The sequence below is a fragment of the Lepisma saccharinum genome, chromosome 9 (assembly GCF_977018435.1).
Source record: "Lepisma saccharinum chromosome 9, izLepSacc3.1, whole genome shotgun sequence".
Taxonomy (NCBI): domain Eukaryota; kingdom Metazoa; phylum Arthropoda; class Insecta; order Zygentoma; family Lepismatidae; genus Lepisma; species Lepisma saccharinum.
In genome coordinates, this window is record NC_139237.1 from 37,083,114 (window position 1) to 37,105,297 (window position 22,184).

The window sequence follows — 22,184 nt, forward strand, 5'->3', positions numbered from 1 at the left end:
AATAATATCGCGATGCGATGAGTCTAGAATTGTCACAGCCTCATCTCGTCTCCTGTGTGGTGAGGTCCTTCTCGTTCTTGTTTGTGCTTATTTTTCTTTCGGTTTCCAGTCTGAAGTTATGAAAACTTATTCCAAATCCACCTCATTCTCAGATAGGCTAATCGGCACTCTATTTTTAAAAAAATATATATCTTAATATATAGGTTTAAGTATAGTTTTCCCAACACCCTCTTACAAATTCATGAAAAATATAGGTGAGGTACAGGAATGTATTGTACCCCCCCCCCAAGTTGGTCTGTCGTGTCTCGTCTCGTTCGTGTAAGTGTTCCGTTTCGGAAAATTCCATTATAAATATTCAAAAGAAAATGGGGTCAGTCATATACTCTTCTGATGAAGATTTGTATCATATCTTCGAATCGACGCGACCACTGCTTTAGAAATGTGTACCCCCTTACGCAAAGCAGCAATCGTCTGCAGCGTAATTGTCTGAGAGTCAATCTGATTCCATCGTTCCACACACATTTTAATCAATTTTCATCTCCTTAAAGAGGTTTCCAAGAACTTAGGTCAATGAACTAACTAGTAGCAAGCACAATGTAGTATAATAAGTTTACAATTAAATGTTTTGAATTTCTGTGGTAAGGACTATAATGCTTGAAATTTATAAACAATAATACATTTTTTTAATTGGGCGAATTGATAATAGGTAATTTTAACAGTAGCACCTTCCGTCTGCTGTCAAATTACCAAAGGGGGGTACAGGGGGTACAACTCGATTTACGGATTTAGGGGGGTACAGTACCCCCCTTCAAAAATTTGCGGGGGTACAATGTTCCCCTGTACCCACCCGTTCCTGCGCCACTGATGAAAGCAAGCGTCAGTAACAGGAGCATTGCTTTATTTGACACACACTACTCAAGATTAACATCTTTCAGGGGAACATAGGTGAAGACGGTTTTGGAGGAAATGGCTCTAAGCAATACATACCCTTGTTTGGAAATCACAAATTCTAGCATATCAAGTTCGTCATTGGGGATTCATCTTCACAAGCAAGAAGATGATGGTAATTTTGATTTGAAGCGTGCTTTTCCTGCTACAATTGTTAAATCGCGGCGAAGTGTGTGGTTGGAAGAAATGGATGAATATAGGCAATCGCAGAGAACTTGACGCCCCGCCATACTTACTGAGTACAATTCGAAACAAAGAGAACCTTTCAAAGAATCACATATAGAATGTTTCGTTTCACGAGTAGCATTTTCTCTTCAATGGGAATAGAGTTTCCCAATAGCAGCCTGAAGGTAGTCACATGAGTTTCTTACATCATTGTATGATTTGAAGATCACAACCTGTCAACTTTACTTCGACAACCGGATCTATCAGGTCAAGAGTGTGGTGAAATTATTACCCATTTCAAGTATAGGTAAAGAAGGGCAGGAAATTAAAGAGTCGGGTAAAGCGATTCCAGTAGGTACGTATTAACCGCGATTGATCATCACCAAAAGAAATTGCTTAAAATGACACTTCATTATAATATTTTGTTCTGTTGTGTTTAATTTGATCATGTTGTTTGGCTGAATTTCCAACGAGAAGCTCAGTGCTCATTAGTATGCGCCCGAGAGATTTTTACTTCCGAAGAGTTCAAAACATACTGTTTTGTTGTCTCATCCTTACGATCCAGGTGATCTGTGGGAGCGAATGTGTTTGAAGAATGGACTGATTGAAGTCACACTTGGAATGACGTCTAATATTCGCACCGATTGGAAGTGAGAGAGTCCCGGAGAACAAGCCTTATGGCTTAAGTAAGCAATTTTCTCTCTACCAAAAAGTGCACTACGTTGGCATACGTAGGAAGAAATGGGGAAGGTGGTTTTGTAAAAAATAGAAACGTGAAATGCCGTTGATGTAACGGTTATACTTTCAAAGATAACGCGTGAATATGGAAGCATTCACGTACAAGACAGCAGCTGGTGTCGAATGAAAATCCACGGTCTGAAATCAGTTGTGTTATTGGTGCAGAAGGAGCTGTTTGACAACGAAATGTTGCATAAAGGTTTCTTTGACAACGAAATGTTAATCTGCTTTCGTGACTTGTATTGTCGGGAAATGAAAAGCTCAGTGTGATATTGTAGGTGTAGTTTGATAGTAATCGGGGATGTAGCTCAGTGGTAGAACGTTCGTTTTGCATGTGAAAGGCCCCGGGTTCGATCCCCGGCATCTCCATTTTTCTTCATTTTACCTATTAGCAGTGTCGTTGCTGCGAGAAGCTCGTTCACGTCCCAAGGTGATTCCGAACAAACTCTTCCACTGTACTGGAAAGAGGTCATTGAGAAATTGTTACCAACGCTGCATCATAGTCGTTGAAATGTTGAATGTTACAAAGTTCGTCGTAGAGTCAAATATCTAAGGCTTTCCTAGACATGCAAACTTGATAACAATGAGTGTTAATATCGTATCGTCCCGTGGAATTTTAAAAAGTCGAACGGCTTTGGAATAGAATATTGTTAAGTGCGGTTGTTATTTTGAATATGTGTATTTTTGTGCACGTATTTACACGAAATTGTCGTACATGGGAAGTGTTGAAGCTGAAAAGTAACGCCCAGCGTGGGGCTCGAACCCACGACCCTGAGATTAAGAGTCTCATGCTCTACCGACTGAGCTAGCCGGGCTCCGTTGCGACTTTCGAAGTGTCACGAATATCATTGCATTCCATTTGTAACAAAATCTGAAAGCGTATACCATTCTTCACACAATCGAATCCGTCCAGTATATCTTCCAACAGCATGTCGTGGAGTGGGCAATTACAAGAAGATGGAAGGACACAGTTCGGTAAAGAGGCACTTTTTTTGCCTCTGTAATCTGGGTGTGCCTGCTTACGTCATTCTGCCTTATTTCTTCTACATGGCCTGCGTGAACTGAAATAAAAAGATGTTATGAAATCAAGCGTCAGTAACAGGAGCATTGCTTTATTTGACACACACTACTCAAGATTAACATCTTTCAGGGGAACATAGGTGAAGACGGTTTTGGAGGAAATGGCTCTAAGCAATACATACCCTTGTTTGGAAATCACAAATTCTAGCATATCAAGTTCGTCATTGGGGATTAATCTTCACAAGCAAGAAGATGATGGTAATTTTGATTTGAAGCGTGTTTTTCCTGCCACAATTGTTAAATCGCGGCGAAGTGTGTGGTTGGAAGAAATGGATGAATAGGCAATCACAGAGAACTTGACGCCCCGCCATACTTACTGAGTACAATTCGAAACAAAGAGAACCTTTCAAAGAATCACATATAGAATGTTTCGTTTCACGAGTAGCATTTTCTCTTCAATGGGAATAGAGTTTCCCAATAGCAGCCTGAAGGTAGTCACATGAGTTTCTTACATCATTGTATGATTTGAAGATCACAACCTGTCAACTTTACTTCGACAACCGGATCTATCAGGTCAAGAGTGTGGTGAAATTATTACCCATTTCAAGTATAGGTAAAGAAGGGCAGGAAATTAAAGAGTCGGGTAAAGCGATTCCAGTAGGTACGTATTAACCGCGATTGATCATCACCAAAAGAAATTGCTTAAAATGACACTTCATTATAATATTTTGTTCTGTTAGTAGTTGTATTTGTGCTATTACCAGCTCAGGAAAGTATGAACCCCCCCCCAAGCAGATTTGGCTACACTTAAAACAAGCTCAACATGCCTATATGAGTTTTTTGCTCAAGTGTGGAACTCTGTCTAATCCAAGATTTTTGTAAAAAAGCCCTCATGGACTCCATGAGAAAGTATGACCCTCCTCAGATTGATGAGGCTACACTTACAAAAGGTACTTCTGTGAGATTGTTGTCCATAAACTTGTCAAAAATATGCCCCTCTTGATATTTTTTTTGCCCACACCTAAAATTATGCCACGACACACCCACACACATACACACCCACCCACATACACACCCACACCCACCCACATACACACACACACCCACCCACATACACACACACCCACACCCACCCGCATTGACCTTGACCTTGACCCCGACCTTGACCTTGACCTTGACCCCGACCTTGACCTTGACCCCGACCTTGACCTTGACCCCGACCTTGACCTTGACCACAACCACCCACATACACACCCACATACACACCCATACCCACCCTCATACACACCCACACCCACCCTCATATACACCCACACCCACCTACATACACACCCACACACACCCACACCCACCCACACATATTTACTTCTGGTCTACTTGTGGCCTATTTCTGGTTTATTTATATTGCATCATGCTGTGCAACAGCCAATAAATTATTAGATACGTGTTGTTTTCTGATTGGTTGCTTATGACGTAATGTGATTATGTGTTATATTCTGATTGGCCTATTGTTTCAGATGTGTTGTTTTCTGATTGGTTGCTTATGACGTAATTTGATGATGTGTTATATTCTGATTGGCTTATTGTTTCAATGCGGTCCGTGCTTAGGGTATATAAAGAGATTTTGCATTGCATATCAGCCAGTATTGTAAGAGCTGTTGAAGAGTAAGGTTGTATTGTTCTAGTGCTGCTTATATTTTTTAATTGCAGATTTGTATAAATTGAATTACAAATCACACTGCTGAACCCAACTGATCCAGCATAGAGATTTGATTTGAACCCCAAGAAATTTTATATAAATACCAAAGCCAAAAATATTAACACACACACACACACACACACACACACACACACACACACACACACACACACAGCACTGTGCTGAACCCAACTGATCCAGTATAGAATTTTGAATTGAAGCCCAGGAAATTGTATATAATAAACAACAACAAAAATTCCATAGCCATACACACACACATATACTAGGTATACACACTAGGTATACAAAATACAGTGCTGAACCCAACTGATCCAGTATAGAGTTTTGAATTGAATCCCAGGAAATTGTATATAATAAACAACAACAAAAATGCCAAGTCAAAAATATTGCAATCAATGCAATAAGAATATATCCAGCCCCAATTGGGCCAAGCACCAATAGATTTGTGACCCAGACAAATGCAGAACTCCTACAAAAATATGCCCCAAATGCCATAGAAAATACAGCATGCAATACTTCACATATACACATAAAAATACTTGTTCTGCACAGTCATCAACATTGCCCCTACAACCATCCACATCTGGTCTGAAAAGAAAGCATGAAGTACCTCTTAATGCCAGAGTAGCAAAGCAGCCATGCTTTGCACCTATCCATAGCAGTTTTAATGCCCAACTTAGGGATTATCGGTTTGTATCAGAGCCAAGATGTGGCATTGAGAATTTTTTGAACAGTATAAATCCTGATGTACAGGCAATTCTAAATGCACAAAATGGCTCTTATAAGCTCTCCCTCAAATTGTATACTCAATATAAGAAACCAAATGGCACAAAATTTACACAGCCCCACATAACAGAAACTGTACCGGTATATTCAAATGCAAATTCAGACACAATAATAAGCAGTTTGATAGAACAATTAAACATTAAACACACTGAATTTGCAGCAAAAGAGTCTGGATGGAGCCTATGCGGCTCTCCACACAAGTTATATGTTAATATTTCTGAATTCAGCCCATTACAAGGATCTTCATATCTGCCATTACCTGATAATATTAAAAACAAACAAGCCGTGGTTAATATTGAAAATAATGATGAGAAATGCTTTTTGTGGTGTATTTTAGCTGCTTTGTATCCAGTTTCAAGAAATTCTCAGAGAATAAGTTATTACAAACAACATGAACATGATTTTGACGATGCAATGGAGGGTTTGGAATATCCAATGTCTCTTCAGAATATTGATAAATTTGAAAAAAGAGCCAGGGATATGAATGGCAAACAATTATCTATTAATGTATTTATTTGTTCCACTGGCAATTGCCCGATAGAACCTCTCAGAATCAGTACAATTGATGATGATTTTGCTATTAAAATTGATTTGCTCTTAATTGAAGAAGATGGCACAAATCATTACACTCTGATACATAATCTTGAAGCTTTAGTCAGAACACAACTAGACAAATCTAATAGAATATTTAAGTTGTGCAGAAGATGTTTAACTGTATTTGATGGTAGAAAAACGGTGAAGAGGATTCCTGAAGTGAATGCAGAAATTGCAAAGAACAAATTAATTGAGCATCTGAAATACTGTGGGAACCATAAACCTGTTCATATGGTGATGCCCAATCCAAATGAAAATGCCAAATTCAAAAAGTTTGAAGCCTTGTTGGAACACCCAGTATATATTGTCTGTGATTTTGAATCAAATCTCAAATCTCTTGCATTCTGCAATCCAGATCCTGAAGAATCTTCAATTACACCATACCAGCTACATGAACCTTCCAGCTTTTATTATGTGGTTGTACAGGATGGTGTTGTTACCAAAGAATATTCATACATGGGGCCAGATGCCATCAAAATATTTGCACATAGAATAGAAATTGAGTGCCGTGACATAGCATCTAACATCTTATTAAAATCAAAACCCATGTTGCCTTTAACAGAGAAACAGATTGAAGATTTCAACAATGCAGAAAAATGCCCGGTATGTGATTCTGAATTTTCAGATACAAATATCAAAGTGCATCACCATTCTCATACAGATGGTAAATTCTTAATGGCCTTGTGTAATAGCTGTAATATTAAGATCAAGAGACCAAGATTTGTCCCCATATTTTGCCATGGAGCATCCAATTATGATTTCCATCATCTAATCAGGTACGAGGGGTTTGAGAAGCAGAATTTAAATATTTTAGCTGAAAATGATGAAAAATATATATCTATTAGCAAAACAATTAAAGTTAATGGTGTTCCTATTCACATAAGATTTCTTGATTCTTACAGATTTTTATCTGCTAGCCTGGATACACTGGCCACTCAATTACCTGATAATCAATTCAAAATCACACGTGCATTGTTTCCAAATCAGGACCTGAAATTAATTAGGCGGAAGGGTGTATATCCATATGACTATGTTACAGATTTTTCTAAATTTGATGAATGTTCCCTGCCTCCACAACATGAGTTTTACAGCAAAATCAGAGGTTCTGGAATCACAGATGAAGATTATCACCATGCCCAATTGGTGTGGAACAATTTAAAATGCAAGACATTTGGTGATTATCACATGGCATATTTGAAACTTGATGTGACCATCTTAGCAGATATAATGCAGACATTCAGAAAATCTTCTATGCAAAATTATGGACTGGACCCAGTGTATTTTTTCAGTGCCCCGGGCCTAGCATGGGATGCAATGTTTTTAAACACCAAAATGCCATTGGATTTGATCCAAGATCCAGATATGTATCTGTTTATGGAGAAAAGTATAAGAGGGGGGATGGTGCAATGTTCTCAGAGATATGCCAGAGCAAATAACAAATATATGCCTGATCATGATCCAGCACTGCCATCAAATTATATATTGTATGTGGATGCAAATAGCCTCTATGGTCACGCTATGATGGATAAACTGCCATATGCAGGGCTTGAGTGGGTTGAAGATTTTAATATTGAGGATCTTCAGGACTTTGATGACAGTAACTATGGCCTCTTCTTAGAGGTTGATCTGACAATTCCATATAATTTACACAACAAATTTTCTGATCTGCCCCCAATTCCTGAGGTTCAGTGCTCACCTGGCTCTAAACAGAAGAAGCTCATGATGACACTGGAGCCAAAACAAGGCTATGTCATATATTACAAGAACCTCCAGTTCCTGATGAAACATGGTGTCCAAGTGACCAAAGTTGGAAAAGTTTTGAGGTTCAGGCACTCAGAATGGTTGAAATCATACATTGATACAAACACGGAGCTTCGAACATCTGCAAAGAGCCAATTTGATAAGGCCTTGTTTAAATTAATGGTTAATTCAGTATATGGCAAAACAATTGAAAATGTCAGAAAACATACCGATGTTAAAATAATTACTGACCCCAGCCTGAGCAAAAAATTGGTTGCAAAGCCTAATTTCAATTATAGAAGAATTTATGATGAAAATATGGCACTTTTCAACATGAAAAAAACAAAGATTAAGTTTGATAAACCTATTTATGTAGGGGCTGCAATATTGGAATTGGCCAAATTACATATGTTAACATTGTATTATGATGTGTTGAAACCTTTTTATGGTGATAATATAAAATTGATGTACATGGACACGGATAGTTTTATTCTTGATATTAAAACAGAAGATGTTTATCAAGATATGTCACAGCCTGAATTGTTTCAATATTTTGATACCAGTGAATTGCCAAGCCATTTGAATATTCAACCCCACAACAAAAAAGTGCCCGGCAAGTTAAAAGATGAGACACTTGGTGATGTTATTGTGGAATTTGCTGGGTTAAGTGCCAAGATGTACAGTTTTAAAACATGTAGTGGTGTTGCTGCTAAAAAGGCCAAGGGTATTGGCAAAGTAGCTGTGGAAAAAGAGCTCCAATTTAAAGATTATAAAAATTGCCTCAAATCCCAGAGTTTAATCAGAACATCAGAATCCAGAATTCAGAGTGTGGATCACTTATTGACAAGCAATATTGTAAGAAAAGTGGCTCTGGACCCACATGATGATAAGAGATGCATTTTGTCATGTGGCATACATACTCTACCATGGGGGCATTGTGATTTGAAAAATGGGAATCAATGCCCAATCACAGAGCATGATTTGAAATAAATAAACATGCCTATGAACTTATTTGGGTTTAAAAAACAAGGTATTATGGACCTGGCGACACCACAACCCTCTTCTGATATGCTGTCTAAACTGAGTGGTTTCTTAATTATTCATCTGAATAGCATATTTACAGATGTTGATGATGAAACAGGCAAAATATTGTACATATTTAACAATAATTTAAATCATTACGAATTACCTGTAGGTGGGCAATTGCAATTTATTACAACTCCTGAGGGTGATGTTAAAATTTCAGTAGGGAGAAATATTTACAGAATTAAGCACTCAAACATGATTTCTGGCACTGTATATACTGTTTCTGCTGGTGACTGCTTATATATTGAAGTCCCTGGATCTTATGATAAGCTTATACCCTTTTTTATAGAATTAAGAATCAGATACTCTATAATAAATAACTACTAAACAAAATGCCTAATGATATTTTTGGCCATACAAGACATGAAGATCACAGTGATGAGATTTTGATGCTTGATGTCAGAGTCAAGAAATTAAGAAGTGATTTACAAGCTTTACAAACCACACTCAATGCCAGTCTTCAATTAGAAATTACAAATTTGCAATCACAATGCATGGACCCTCTTCTTAAAATTGATTCTGAACTCAAATTGCTGCTTCAGAAATATACTGACCTGGCTACATTGGATAATTTTCAAAGTTTAGAAGAAGCTGTTGCAGCTCTTCAAGCCAAATTTAAGACCCAGGCTAACAACTCTGAGCAATTGAAACAACAATTGGAAGAGCAGATAAATAATGTCCAGGCACAGCTCCAAACAATTGTCAAAAGCATAAAATCACAAGAAGATTTTGATCTAGTGATTTCCACTCTAAAAGAACAGATTCAGTCACTCCAAATACCTAATCTGGACCCTCTGAACAATGCCATAGCCGAGGTTAAAGAAAAAATTGAGACACTTGAAAATTTTATGAACAATTTGCCATCTTCTGATGCTTTAAATGCAATAACTCGGAGTGTTGCAAATATTAAGCTGCAACTTGAAACATATGAAGATTTTGGAAAAATTCAAAGTTCCATAACCCATCTTGAAGGTACAATAGCAGCAGTACAAAGTGATTTGGCAAATGTACTAGAATCCAGATTGCCTGGGATTGTAGATACTCTTGTCAGTGTCCAGCAACAAATCACAAAGCTTGAAAATCTCAACACTGAATCTGAACTGTCTCATTTTCATCACTTGATAGATGATATCCAAACAAAACTTGAAATTTTACAACAATCCACACCCTCTCAGGCAGATATAGCCCTGCTCCAAAATGCTATGCAAAATGTGGCTCATGCTTCTGAATTAAATGATGTAAAATTGGCACTTGAATTTTTACAAAATACTGTGTCAAATCTTCCTACATCACAGGAACTTAAAAATATTAAGAGAGCAGTGAATAGGATATTGAAATCAGAAGATATCAAGAATATCCAGGTAGAGATCAAACATCTCACACAAACAGTGGCCACTCTTCCAACCAATCAACATATTAATGAATTGCATGCCCTGTTTGAGGATATCAGAAGACAGGTCCATGATCTTACAGCTCAAAATTCAAAATTGGCAGTTGTTGAAAATTTGCAACAAATTGTTGCTAATATCAAGCAGCAGCTAGGGACCATGGAATCCAATCAAGCAAATGCCCTGTCTGTTTTTGCCACCCAGCTACAAGAAATTGTGCAACAATACAAGAGACTTGCTGTGGACATAAAAATAAAGCCAGGCCATGATGATGTTGTTAGAACTATCAATGAGCACCTTGAATCTGTAACAAGCAGATTGCTCACAGCAGAAAAAGAAATAACTGGCATAATCGAGAATCCAAAACATACAGTAATTCTTGAATTGTACAGCATCCCCAACAAAGAATATGATTCTCCATTTACACCAGGTGGCAAAATATATATGCTATCCCCTGCACAATTTTATTACCAGTTTTTTGTTGGGGGCACATTGAGACCAATCAAGATCAAATATTGGCTTCAACCACAGGCACACCACTACCCCACCTTATCAATAACAAATGCTGATAACAAAGTAAAAATCACCAGTGTAGAATTGGAGGATTTTACAGACCCCAATACATTAGAAACAGCCTATGTAGAAGATGATGGCTCTCTGGAATTTAAAATACAGATAGGGGACAAATTATATTTAGAAAATCCTGCAGTATCAGCTGCTGAACACCCCATAGTTGCAATATTCTTGTTTACATATTATGTCTAGACAAATTATTGTTGATGAATTACACAGACAGGCCAGACATAATTTTAAGAGACTCCCAGTAGTCACAAAAAGCATAGATGATTTATGGCAAAGCGACTTGATTGAAATGGCAAGTGGGCAGTTGAAAAACTTAGACAAAATCAACAAGAGCTACAAGTATTTACTCACTGTAATAGACACATTTTCAAAATTTGCCTGGGCTGTGCCACTCAAATCCAAGACTGGGGCATGTGTTACAGAAGCTTTTAGAACAATTATCAATCAGAGTGGAAGATCCCCGCGCTATTTGCAAACAGATAATGGCAAAGAATTTTATAATTCAGTGTTTCAACAATTTATTAAAAGCCAGGCAATAAAACATTACTCGAGTTACAGTGACCTCAAGGCCTCAATTGTAGAGAGATTCAACAGAACCTTAAAAAATCTTATGTATAAACAATTTACACTGCAGGGTAATTATAAATGGGTTAATATTCTTCCAGAACTTCTACATAAATATAACAACTCGGTCCATTCCACAATCAACATGAAACCCTCTGAAGTAACTTCATCTGATGAGCAAAAATTGATCAGCACTGTTTATTATCCTAGATACCAGCCAACAACAAGAAAGGCCAAATACAGGGTGGGTGATCAAGTAAGAATCAGCACTTATTCAAGAGAGGCTTTACAAGAAACTGGAGCACAGAATTATTTACAGTGGTTCAAGTTAAACCCGGGACCCTTAACACATATATAATAAAGGATCACCGAGGAGAAATTCTCAAAGGCAGGTTCTATGAACAAGAGCTCAGCAAAACTAAACAGCCTGACACATATCTCATAGAAAAAATCATCCGCAGAAAAGGCAACAAGTTATTTGTCAAATGGCTGGGTCATCCGGAAAACAGCTGGATCGATGCAAACAAAATAATAATATGAGCACCTGGGATGTTATAAAAAGGCTGCCAGAACCTGAACAACAGAATAAGAGAAATGGCAAATTGCTACCTGATAATATTAGGTGTCTTATTGTTGGGCCATCTGCTTGTGGTAAAACTACACTAATGGTTAATAATTTTTTATTGGCACCCAACTGGTTAGACTGGAAAAACAGGCACTTGTATATCTTCTCTAAGAGCTTGGAACAATTAAAATATCAGCAGCTGATGAAGCTATATGATGGATTGGATATTGCCACTTTTGAACCAGATGTTAAGCCACTTGATGAATGTCTCGATAATTCTGTTGTTGTGTTTGATGATATTATATTGGATAATCAAAACAAGGTTAGAAATTTCTTTACACAGGGCCGCCACAAAAACATTGATTGCTTCTACCTGGCACAGACTTTTTCAAAAATACCCAAGCAACTGATCCGAGACAACAGCAATTTTATATGTGTGTTTCATCAAGACCATACCAACCTCAAACACATACATGATGAATATGTAGGTGGGGACTTGAGCTACAATGATTTTTCCAAGTTTTGCAGCAAGTGCTGGAACCAGGACAGTTATGGGTTTGTCACAATTGATATGACAAGAACACCCAGTAGTGGCAAATACAGAAATAAAATCAACAATTTTCTAGACATTGAAACATATATAAATAAACATGAAAAGGCCAATCATTGATGATCTTAAATTAAGAGATTATCTTGTAAAAAGATTTAAGGGATGGAAATCAGAGAACCGAGGAATTTATGAAAAACACAAACAAACAGAACAGCCTGTAATTGATGCTATTAATAATTTAGGTAAGAATATCAAAACTGTTACAGAGCAAAATCAAAATTTGCTCACAGAGCTTGTACCTGTAGCTGCTAGGAACATATTAGATTATCCATTCACCCCACTTTCAAGTATTCATACACCTAGTCCTATTGCTCCTCGAAGAATTGAGGCTAGTCAGGATCCTATTGAATTGGGTCTTCTTGCTCAAAAATATTTAACCACACCTAAAGACAATAAAGATGAGGTGTTTGGCTTATATGCTGACACAGAGCTTGATGGCAGCATCATACATAGAATTGGCAATTTCAGAGTAACATTTATGGGAGATGATATAATTGTATATTCAGAATCTCGACTTGGAGAAAAAGGTGCTTTTGTTAAGTATCTCGGAACACCTGGATTGTGGGAACTGATGACTAGGAAAAGGCCTGGCAGCTATACAGATCAAGATTATGAGGATTACAAAGAAATATTAATAAAATCAGATGCTCTATACCAGAACAATGATCCCACACAAAAAAGAGTCAAGTCTAGCAGTGGGGCAAAATACAACAATTTAATCAAGCCCATATGGTCACAAATCAAGACTGGCAGTGGAATCAAACAATACAACACCCTGCCTAAAGAATTTGTGTGGGTTGATGATGTCAGGAAACTTGTAGATAGGTTATTGGTGATAGCTGGGGAGGAAAATGCTGGGAACCACAATTTTTACAATGAAAAGGTTGGAATTATGGACATGATAAGCACCAAATTGTCTAATTTTATAGTGAATGACACTAAGGGGATTGGATATCTTATAAAAATTATTAATACTCTACCCCCCAAATTTTGGAATATTTCTGAGGGTCGGGGCTTGGTTAATGACATTATAAACAAGCTGCCATTTGAACTACATATTCCAGGCTATCAGTATTGTGGTCCAGGTACAAAATTGGAGCATAGATTAAACAGAGGGGATCCTGGTGTTAATCCCTTAGATGCTGCTTGTAGAGACCATGATATTGCATACAACACACATTCTGATCTTGACAAGAGACATGTTGCAGACAAGAAATTAGAAGAGGCTGCATTTGGCAGATTTGTAAGCAAAGATGCTTCTTTAAGTGAAAAAATAGCAGCATTGGGAACCACCATAGCTATGAGCACCAAACAAAAACTGGGGTGGGGGTTGTGAATATGTATATAATAAACCTACAATGAAGGCCAAGGGTGTTATGTATCAAATACCTTATGCAGGTCTCAAATCTCTTAAAACTATTGACAGTCTTTTGACCAAAAAACAGCGCAAGAAAAAAAATTCTTGTATTGCAAAGGGGCATGGTATGAAATTGTTACTTAGTACCCCCCAATTAAAAAAATTACAGCAATCAAGAAAAAAATCACATGTGGGGGGATTCATATTTACCATCCCTGCCATCTTAGCTGCTCTCGGGGCTGTTGGGAGCTTGGCTGGGGGATCAGCTGCCATAGCAAAAACAGTAATAGATGCCAAGAAAAATAGGGCAGAATTAGATGAGCAGAAGCGCCATAACCTGGCAATGGAGAAACAAGGCAAAGGTGTTAAGAGAGCCATGAATAAGTTTAAAAAAAACAAGAGCCGCTTACAAACCAAGATATTGAAGCTTTAATCAAGCCACTGGGCATCAAACATTTTAGAGGTGTGTACATGTCTGATTCTTTGCCAGAACAACCACTCAACAAAGAGTGTGGCATTGTTAATTTGGATGAGTACAAAAATCAGGGCACTCACTGGATCTGTTATCTTAAATATTTAAAAAATGAGGCATTTGTGTTTGATTCATTTGGAGGTGTTCCACCTGAAAATTTAGTAAAATATCTAAATTCAACTAATCTTTCTTACAATAATGCCCGTGTTCAAAATTTCAAAGATGTTAATTGCGGACATTTGTGTTTATCAGTTCTTAGATATATGTCTCAAATAAATAAACCATCAATTGAAGATTTTCAAAAAGCCTTGTGGTATCTGAAACATCATGGGGGTATTCCATCTCACCAGCCAAAATTCAATATTGAAACTCAAATTGCATGATGACATAGTGTATCCCAAAACAATAGCTCTCAGAGCATTTTATGGCATGTACCTAATCCCCAATATTACACACCACAACAATACAATTGCAGTAGGGGATGAAAAAATTGTCATCACTCCAGGGCAATATAATCTATCCACTCTAAATGCTCAATTACCCAGAGGTATAGTGTTAAGTCAAAATTCTGTCACTCACAGAGTAGAAATTGTATCTGCTACAGAAACAGTGGATCTGGGTACGATAGGAGAGCTGTTGGGATTTGAGAACAACACAAAACTTGAACCAGGCATCAAACACACTGCTATGAATATACCTAAATTCTTAGCCATAGAGACTCTGAATATTCACTGTAATGTGGCAGAAGGTATGATCACCAAATCAAATGGCATAGGCTCTCACAAACAAACAGGTATTATTGCAACATTCAAGCCTAATTCTGAATTTATGGAGCCAATCATCTACAATCCATCCCCAACATTATATTTTCCTGTGTGCCATAATAGAATAGATTATATTGAATTGATGGTCACTAATGAAAAAGAAGAATTAGTTGATTTTGCTGGAGCCACAACAACTGCTATCATAGAGATTAATATTTAAATAAAAATACATACAAGAAAAAAATGGAAAATATTGAGAGTTATGAGCTACAATCATTCCCTCCAAACAGGAGGACATTTGCAAATTTAAATCAACCCAACACAGAAATTGAGGTTGATCTTGATGTAGGGGATGGATTTATACACCCTCACAGAGCAGATTTATACATCAAATTTGATGTTGTAAAGCTCGATGGAACAGATTATCCGGCAAATTCAAATATAAGACTTGTAGACAATTTTGTGCCCCATCTATTCTCTGAAATTGAGATCAGAAAGCATGGTGTTGTTATAAACAGAGTGGATTATCCCGGCATTACCTCCACAGCTTTGGCCACATTAAAATTATCCAAAACCGAGGCTTCATACTACAAAATAGGAGGATTCGAGGCTGGTGATAAGATATTATCTAAAAACCACACTGTACTGTTCCCTATGCGCCTATTGCCAGGATTCTTCTCAGATTACAAAGATATTATGTGGAAGGGTGGGTTAAGAATTACATTTAGAAGAGCTGCAAATGATAATAATGCTTTGATGAGGTACAGTTCAATAAACCCTACAGGAGAAGCTCTGCCTAATACCCTACCAGATGCAGGCAAGTGTATTATTCAGACTATGGAGTTAAGAATCCCTGTTGTTGAATATGAGGCCGGTTATGCTCTTAAATACAAAGCTGATATAATAAAAAATCCACAGATTCCTCTGCAATTTTATACATATCAATGTGTACAGAAGCCCGCATCTGGTACCTATTATGAGTTTGATGCTACAAATTCATTCTCCAGCATTCAATTTGACATGCCTGATTTTGTAGTGGTACTGTTTCAGACTGGAAGACACAACAATCAGGAAAAAAATTCAAGTAAATTTGATAACTGCAACATCAAGAACATATATCTTAAAAATGGCAGAAATGAGGTATTTCCTAGAGAAAATTACAATTTAGACATGTCCAAGGATGATTTCCTCAAATTATATGAGGCATTTTCGGCTTTCAAACGTGTCACTACTGGCAATACTGACATGTATTACACACCAGATGAATTCAAAGCACAGAGACCCATGTTTGTAATCAATGCTTCAAGAAGAAAACAAGTTGTGGTGAATGACAGGACAAATATTAAAATTATCTGTGAATTCCATGAGGCATTACCTGATGACACCATATGTAGTGTTATTCTCATAGGAGAAAAATCATATGTTTATGATGTAAGAAATGAGAGAGTCACGGAGCAATTCTAGAAGAATTGCATTGTTTTAATATTGGATAAACAAACTGAAGCTGGTATCCAATTGAACTTAAACCAGAAGTAACTATGTGTGTGTATGTAGGTGTGTATGTGTGTGTATGTATGTGTGTGTGTGTGTGTGTCGTGGCATAATTTTAGGTGTGGGCAAAAAAAATATCAAGAGGGGCATATTTTTGACAAGTTTATGGACAACAATCTCACAGAAGTACCTTTTGTAAGTGTAGCCTCATCAATCTGAGGAGGGTCATACTTTCTCATGGAGTCCATGAGGGCTTTTTTACAAAAATCTTGGATTAGACAGAGTTCCACACTTGAGCAAAAAACTCATATAGGCATGTTGAGCTTGTTTTAAGTGTAGCCAAATCTGCTTGGGGGGGTTCATACTTTCCTGAGCTGGTAATAGCACAAATACAACTACTTCTGTTGTGTTTAATTTGATCATGTTGTTTGGCTGAATTTCCAACGAGAAGCTCAGTGCTCATTAGTATGCGCCCGAGAGATTTTTACTTCCGAAGAGTTCAAAACATACTGTTTTGTTGTCTCATCCTTACGATCCGGGTGATCTGTGGGAGCGAATGTGTTTGAAGAATGGACTGATTGAAGTCACACTTGGAATGACGTCTAATATTCGCACCGATTCGAAGTGAGAGAGTCCCGGAGAACAAGCCTTATGGCTTAAGTAAGCAATTTTCTCTCTACCAAAAAGTGCACTACGTTGGCATACGTAGGAAGAAATGGGGAAGGTGGTTTTGTAAAAAATAGAAACGTGAAATGCCGTTGATGTAACGGTTATACTTTCAAAGATAACGCGTGAATATGGAAGCATTCACGTACAAGACAGCAGCTGGTGTCGAATGAAAATCCACGGTCTGAAATCAGTTGTGTTATTGGTGCAGAAGGAGTTGTTTGACAACGAAATGTTGCATAAAGGTTTCTTTGACAACGAAATGTTAATCTGCTTTCGTGACTTGTATTGTCGGGAAATGAAAAGCTTAGTGTGATATTGTAGGTGTAGTTTGATAGTAATCGGGGATGTAGCGTTCGCTTTGCATGTGAAAGGCCCCGGGTTCGATCCCCGGCATCTCCATTTTTCTTCATTTTACCTATTAGCAGTGTCGTTGCTGCGAGAAGCTCGTTCACGTCCCAAGGTGATTCCGAACAAACTCTTCCACTGTACTGGAAAGAGGTCATTGAGAAATTGTTACCAACGCTGCATCATAGTCGTTGAAATGTTGAATGTTACAAAGTTCGTCGTAGATTCAAATATCTAAGGCTTTCCTAGACATGCAAACTTGATAACAATGAGTGTTAATATCGTCCCGTCCCGTGGAATTTTAAAAAGTCGAACGGCTTTGGAATAGAATATTGTTAAGTGCGGTTGTTATTTTGAATATGTGTATTTTTGTGCACGTATTTACACGAAATTGTCGTACATGGGAAGTGTTGAAGCTGAAAAGTAACGCCCAGCGTGGGGCTCGAACCCACGACCCTGAGATTAAGAGTCTCACGCTCTACCGACTGAGCTAGCCGGGCTCCGCTGCGACTTTCGAAGTGTCACGAATATCATTGCATTCCATTTGTAACAAAATCTGAAAGCGTATACCATTCTTCACACAATCGAATCCGTCCAGTATATCTTCCAACAGCATGTCGTGGAGTGGGCAATTACAAGAAGATGGAAGGACACAGTTCGGTAAAGAGGCACTTTTTTTGCCTGTGTAATCTGGGTGTGCCTGCTTACGTCATTCTGCCTTATTTCTTCTACATGGCCTGCGTGAACTGAAATAAAAAGATGTTTACAAAGCAAGCGTCAGTAACAGGAGCATTGCTTTATTTGACACACACTACTCAAGATTAACATCTTTCAGGGGAACATAGGTGAAGACGGTTTTGGAGGAAATGGCTCTAAGCAATACATACCCTTGTTTGGAAATCACAAATTCTAGCATATCAAGTTCGTCATTGGGGATTCATCTTCACAAGCAAGAAGATGATGGTAATTTTGATTTGAAGCGTGCTTTTCCTGCCACAATTGTTAAATCGCGGCGAAGTGTGTGGTTGGAAGAAATGGATGAATAGGCAATCACAGAGAACTTGACGCCCCGCCATACTTACTGAGTACAATTCGAAACAAAGAGAACCTTTCAAAGAATCACATATAGAATGTTTCGTTTCACGAGTAGCATTTTCTCTTCAATGGGAATAGAGTTTCCCAATAGCAGCCTGAAGGTAGTCACATGAGTTTCTTACATCATTGTATGATTTGAAGATCACAACCTGTCAACTTTACTTCGACAACCGGATCTATCAGGTCAAGGGTGTGGTGAAATTATTACCCATTTCAAGTATAGGAAAGAAGGGCAGGAAATTAAAGAGTCGGGTAAAGCGATTCCAGTAGGTACGTATTAACCGCGATTGATCATCACCAAAAGAAATTGCTTAAAATGACACTTCATTATAATATTTTGTTCTGTTGTGTTTAATTTGATCATGTTGTTTGGCTGAATTTCCAACGAGAAGCTCAGTGCTCATTAGTATGCGCCCGAGAGATTTTTACTTCCGAAGAGTTCAAAACATACTGTTTTGTTGTCTCATCCTTACGATCCGGGTGATCTGTGGGAGCGAATGTGTTTGAAGAATGGACTGATTGAAGTCACACTTGGAATGACGTCTAATACTCGCACCGATTCGAAGTGAGAGAGTCCCGGAGAACAAGCCTTATGGCTTAAGTAAGCAATTTTCTCTCTACCAAAAAGTGCACTACGTTGGCATACGTAGGAAGAAATGGGGAAGGTAGTTTTGTAAAAAATAGAAACGTGAAATGCCGTTGATGTAACGGTTATACTTTCAAAGATAACGCGTGAATATGGAAGCATTCACGTACAAGACAGCAGCTGGTGTCGAATGAAAATCCACGGTCTGAAATCAGTTGTGTTATTGGTGCAGAAGGAGTTGTTTGACAACGAAATGTTGCATAAAGGTTTCTTTGACAACGAAATGTTAATCTGCTTTCGTGACTTGTATTGTCGGGAAATGAAAAGCTTAGTGTGATATTGTAGGTGTAGTTTGATAGTAATCGGGGATGTAGCGTTCGCTTTGCATGTGAAAGGCCCCGGGTTCGATCCCCGGCATCTCCATTTTTCTTCATTTTACCTATTAGCAGTGTCGTTGCTGCGAGAAGCTCGTTCACGTCCCAAGGTGATTCCGAACAAACTCTTCCACTGTACTGGAAAGAGGTCATTGAGAAATTGTTACCAACGCTGCATCATAGTCGTTGAAATGTTGAATGTTACAAAGTTCGTCGTAGATTCAAATATCTAAGGCTTTCCTAGACATGCAAACTTGATAACAATGAGTGTTAATATCGTCCCGTCCCGTGGAATTTTAAAAAGTCGAACGGCTTTGGAATAGAATATTGTTAAGTGCGGTTGTTATTTTGAATATGTGTATTTTTGTGCACGTATTTACACGAAATTGTCGTACATGGGAAGTGTTGAAGCTGAAAAGTAACGCCCAGCGTGGGGCTCGAACCCACGACCCTGAGATTAAGAGTCTCATGCTCTACCGACTGAGCTAGCCGGGCTCCGTTGCGACTTTCGAAGTGTCACGAATATCATTGCATTCCATTTGTAACAAAATCTGAAAGCGTATACCATTCTTCACACAATCGAATCCGTCCAGTATATCTTCCAACAGCATGTCGTGGAGTGGGCAATTACAAGAAGATGGAAGGACACAGTTCGGTAAAGAGGCACTTTTTTTGCCTGTGTAATCTGGGTGTGCCTGCTTACGTCATTCTGCCTTATTTCTTCTACATGGCCTGCGTGAACTGAAATAAAAAGATGTTTACAAAGCAAGCGTCAGTAACAGGAGCATTGCTTTATTTGACACACACTACTCAAGATTAACATCTTTCAGGGGAACATAGGTGAAGACGGTTTTGGAGGAAATGGCTCTAAGCAATACATACCCTTGTTTGGAAATCACAAATTCTAGCATATCAAGTTCGTCATTGGGGATTCATCTTCACAAGCAAGAAGATGATGGTAATTTTGATTTGAAGCGTGCTTTTCCTGCCACAATTGTTAAATCGCGGCGAAGTGTGTGGTTGGAAGAAATGGATGAATAGGCAATCACAGAGAACTTGACGCCCCGCCATACTTACTGAGTACAATTCGAAACAAAGAGAACCTTTCAAAGAATCACATATAGAATGTTTCGTTTCACGAGTAGCATTTTCTCTTCAATGGGAATAGAGTTTCCCAATAGCAGCCTGAAGGTAGTCACATGAGTTTCTTACATCATTGTATGATTTGAAGATCACAACCTGTCAACTTTACTTCGACAACCGGATCTATCAGGTCAAGGGTGTGGTGAAATTATTACCCATTTCAAGTATAGGAAAGAAGGGCAGGAAATTAAAGAGTCGGGTAAAGCGATTCCAGTAGGTACGTATTAACCGCGATTGATCATCACCAAAAGAAATTGCTTAAAATGACACTTCATTATAATATTTTGTTCTGTTGTGTTTAATTTGATCATGTTGTTTGGCTGAATTTCCAACGAGAAGCTCAGTGCTCATTAGTATGCGCCCGAGAGATTTTTACTTCCGAAGATTTCTAAACATACTGTTTTGTTGTCTCATCCTTACGATCCGGGTGATCTGTGGGAGCGAACGTCCCGTCCCGTGGAATTTTAAAAAGTCGAACGGCTTTGGAATAGAATATTGTTAACTGCGGTTGTTATTTTGAATATGTGTATTTTTGTGAACGTATTTACACGAAATTGTCGTACACTTCGCAACATGTTATTTGACCGCCCTGAAAAATTTCAAAGTCCGGAATTCGTAAATTTGGCAGCATAGCGCTTCAGAGCCAACTAAGAGTAGCCAACTTTGCAACATTTCTTCTTCCTGAATGAAAACGCTCGTGAATTTTTTTTTCATTCTTTCACATTCCATAAAGTAAAGATACCCTAAAGCACTAATAAAATACATGAGTAGACAAAAAAATGTTAAGTAGAAATACGAATGTTGAAAATATTTCAAGATTCCTCGCTCTGAATTTGAAAAGAGGTAAATTTATGTGCATTTTGAAACACTGAACAAGTTCTCATCCACTTGGAAAGAATTGCCGTCACATTTGAATGCAAGGAGGCAAATTCATGATGATTTTATACGAAATTTTTATGAAAGATACCTTGCACAACACCAAACGATTCTGCAAAGTGTGTCTTTTCCTTGGTTATTGGCGAAAAATGGTTCGAAACTCCGGCACAAGGTTTCTTCAACTGAGATCAACGTGCTTTACTGAGGTTTTCGTTACAAATCTCCTGGAGTAGTTGGTTAGATGACAACACTTTTCATTTTTTACTGTTTTCGTCAAGATCGAAACATCGTAGGTTCAAATCCCACCCCTTCCTGATTATGTTTTCTTTTTTATTTACCGAATACGAAGTGTTGTAATAACGTAATATAAGATTATATGATATTACTGTAAATATTTATGCGATGCATACTCAGTGGCGGCGATTGAGTTCCAAAACTGATGGGGCAAGGTGTCAAAACTGGGGGTTTCCCTTGGGAGATAAGGTTTAGCATAGTGGGAGGGCAAC

General features: G+C 38.1%; 4 non-coding genes across 4 annotated transcripts; 1 reads left to right on the top strand and 3 right to left on the bottom strand.

Annotated features, from left to right (window-relative positions):
* Window positions 1–2,148: 2,148 nt before the first annotated feature.
* On the top strand, window positions 2,149–2,220 carry TRNAA-UGC (transfer RNA alanine (anticodon UGC)). The gene has a single exon. It is a non-coding gene; the product is annotated as a tRNA-Ala (tRNA).
* A 373-nt stretch (window positions 2,221–2,593) lies between these two features.
* On the bottom strand, window positions 2,594–2,666 carry TRNAK-CUU (transfer RNA lysine (anticodon CUU)). Its single transcript has one exon. It is a non-coding gene; the product is annotated as a tRNA-Lys (tRNA).
* Window positions 2,667–18,031: 15,365 nt separating this feature from the next.
* TRNAK-CUU (transfer RNA lysine (anticodon CUU)) lies at window positions 18,032–18,104 on the bottom strand. The gene has a single exon. It is a non-coding gene; the product is annotated as a tRNA-Lys (tRNA).
* Window positions 18,105–20,081: 1,977 nt separating this feature from the next.
* Window positions 20,082–20,154, bottom strand: TRNAK-CUU (transfer RNA lysine (anticodon CUU)). The gene has a single exon. It is a non-coding gene; the product is annotated as a tRNA-Lys (tRNA).
* Between the last annotated feature and the right edge of the window lie 2,030 nt (window positions 20,155–22,184).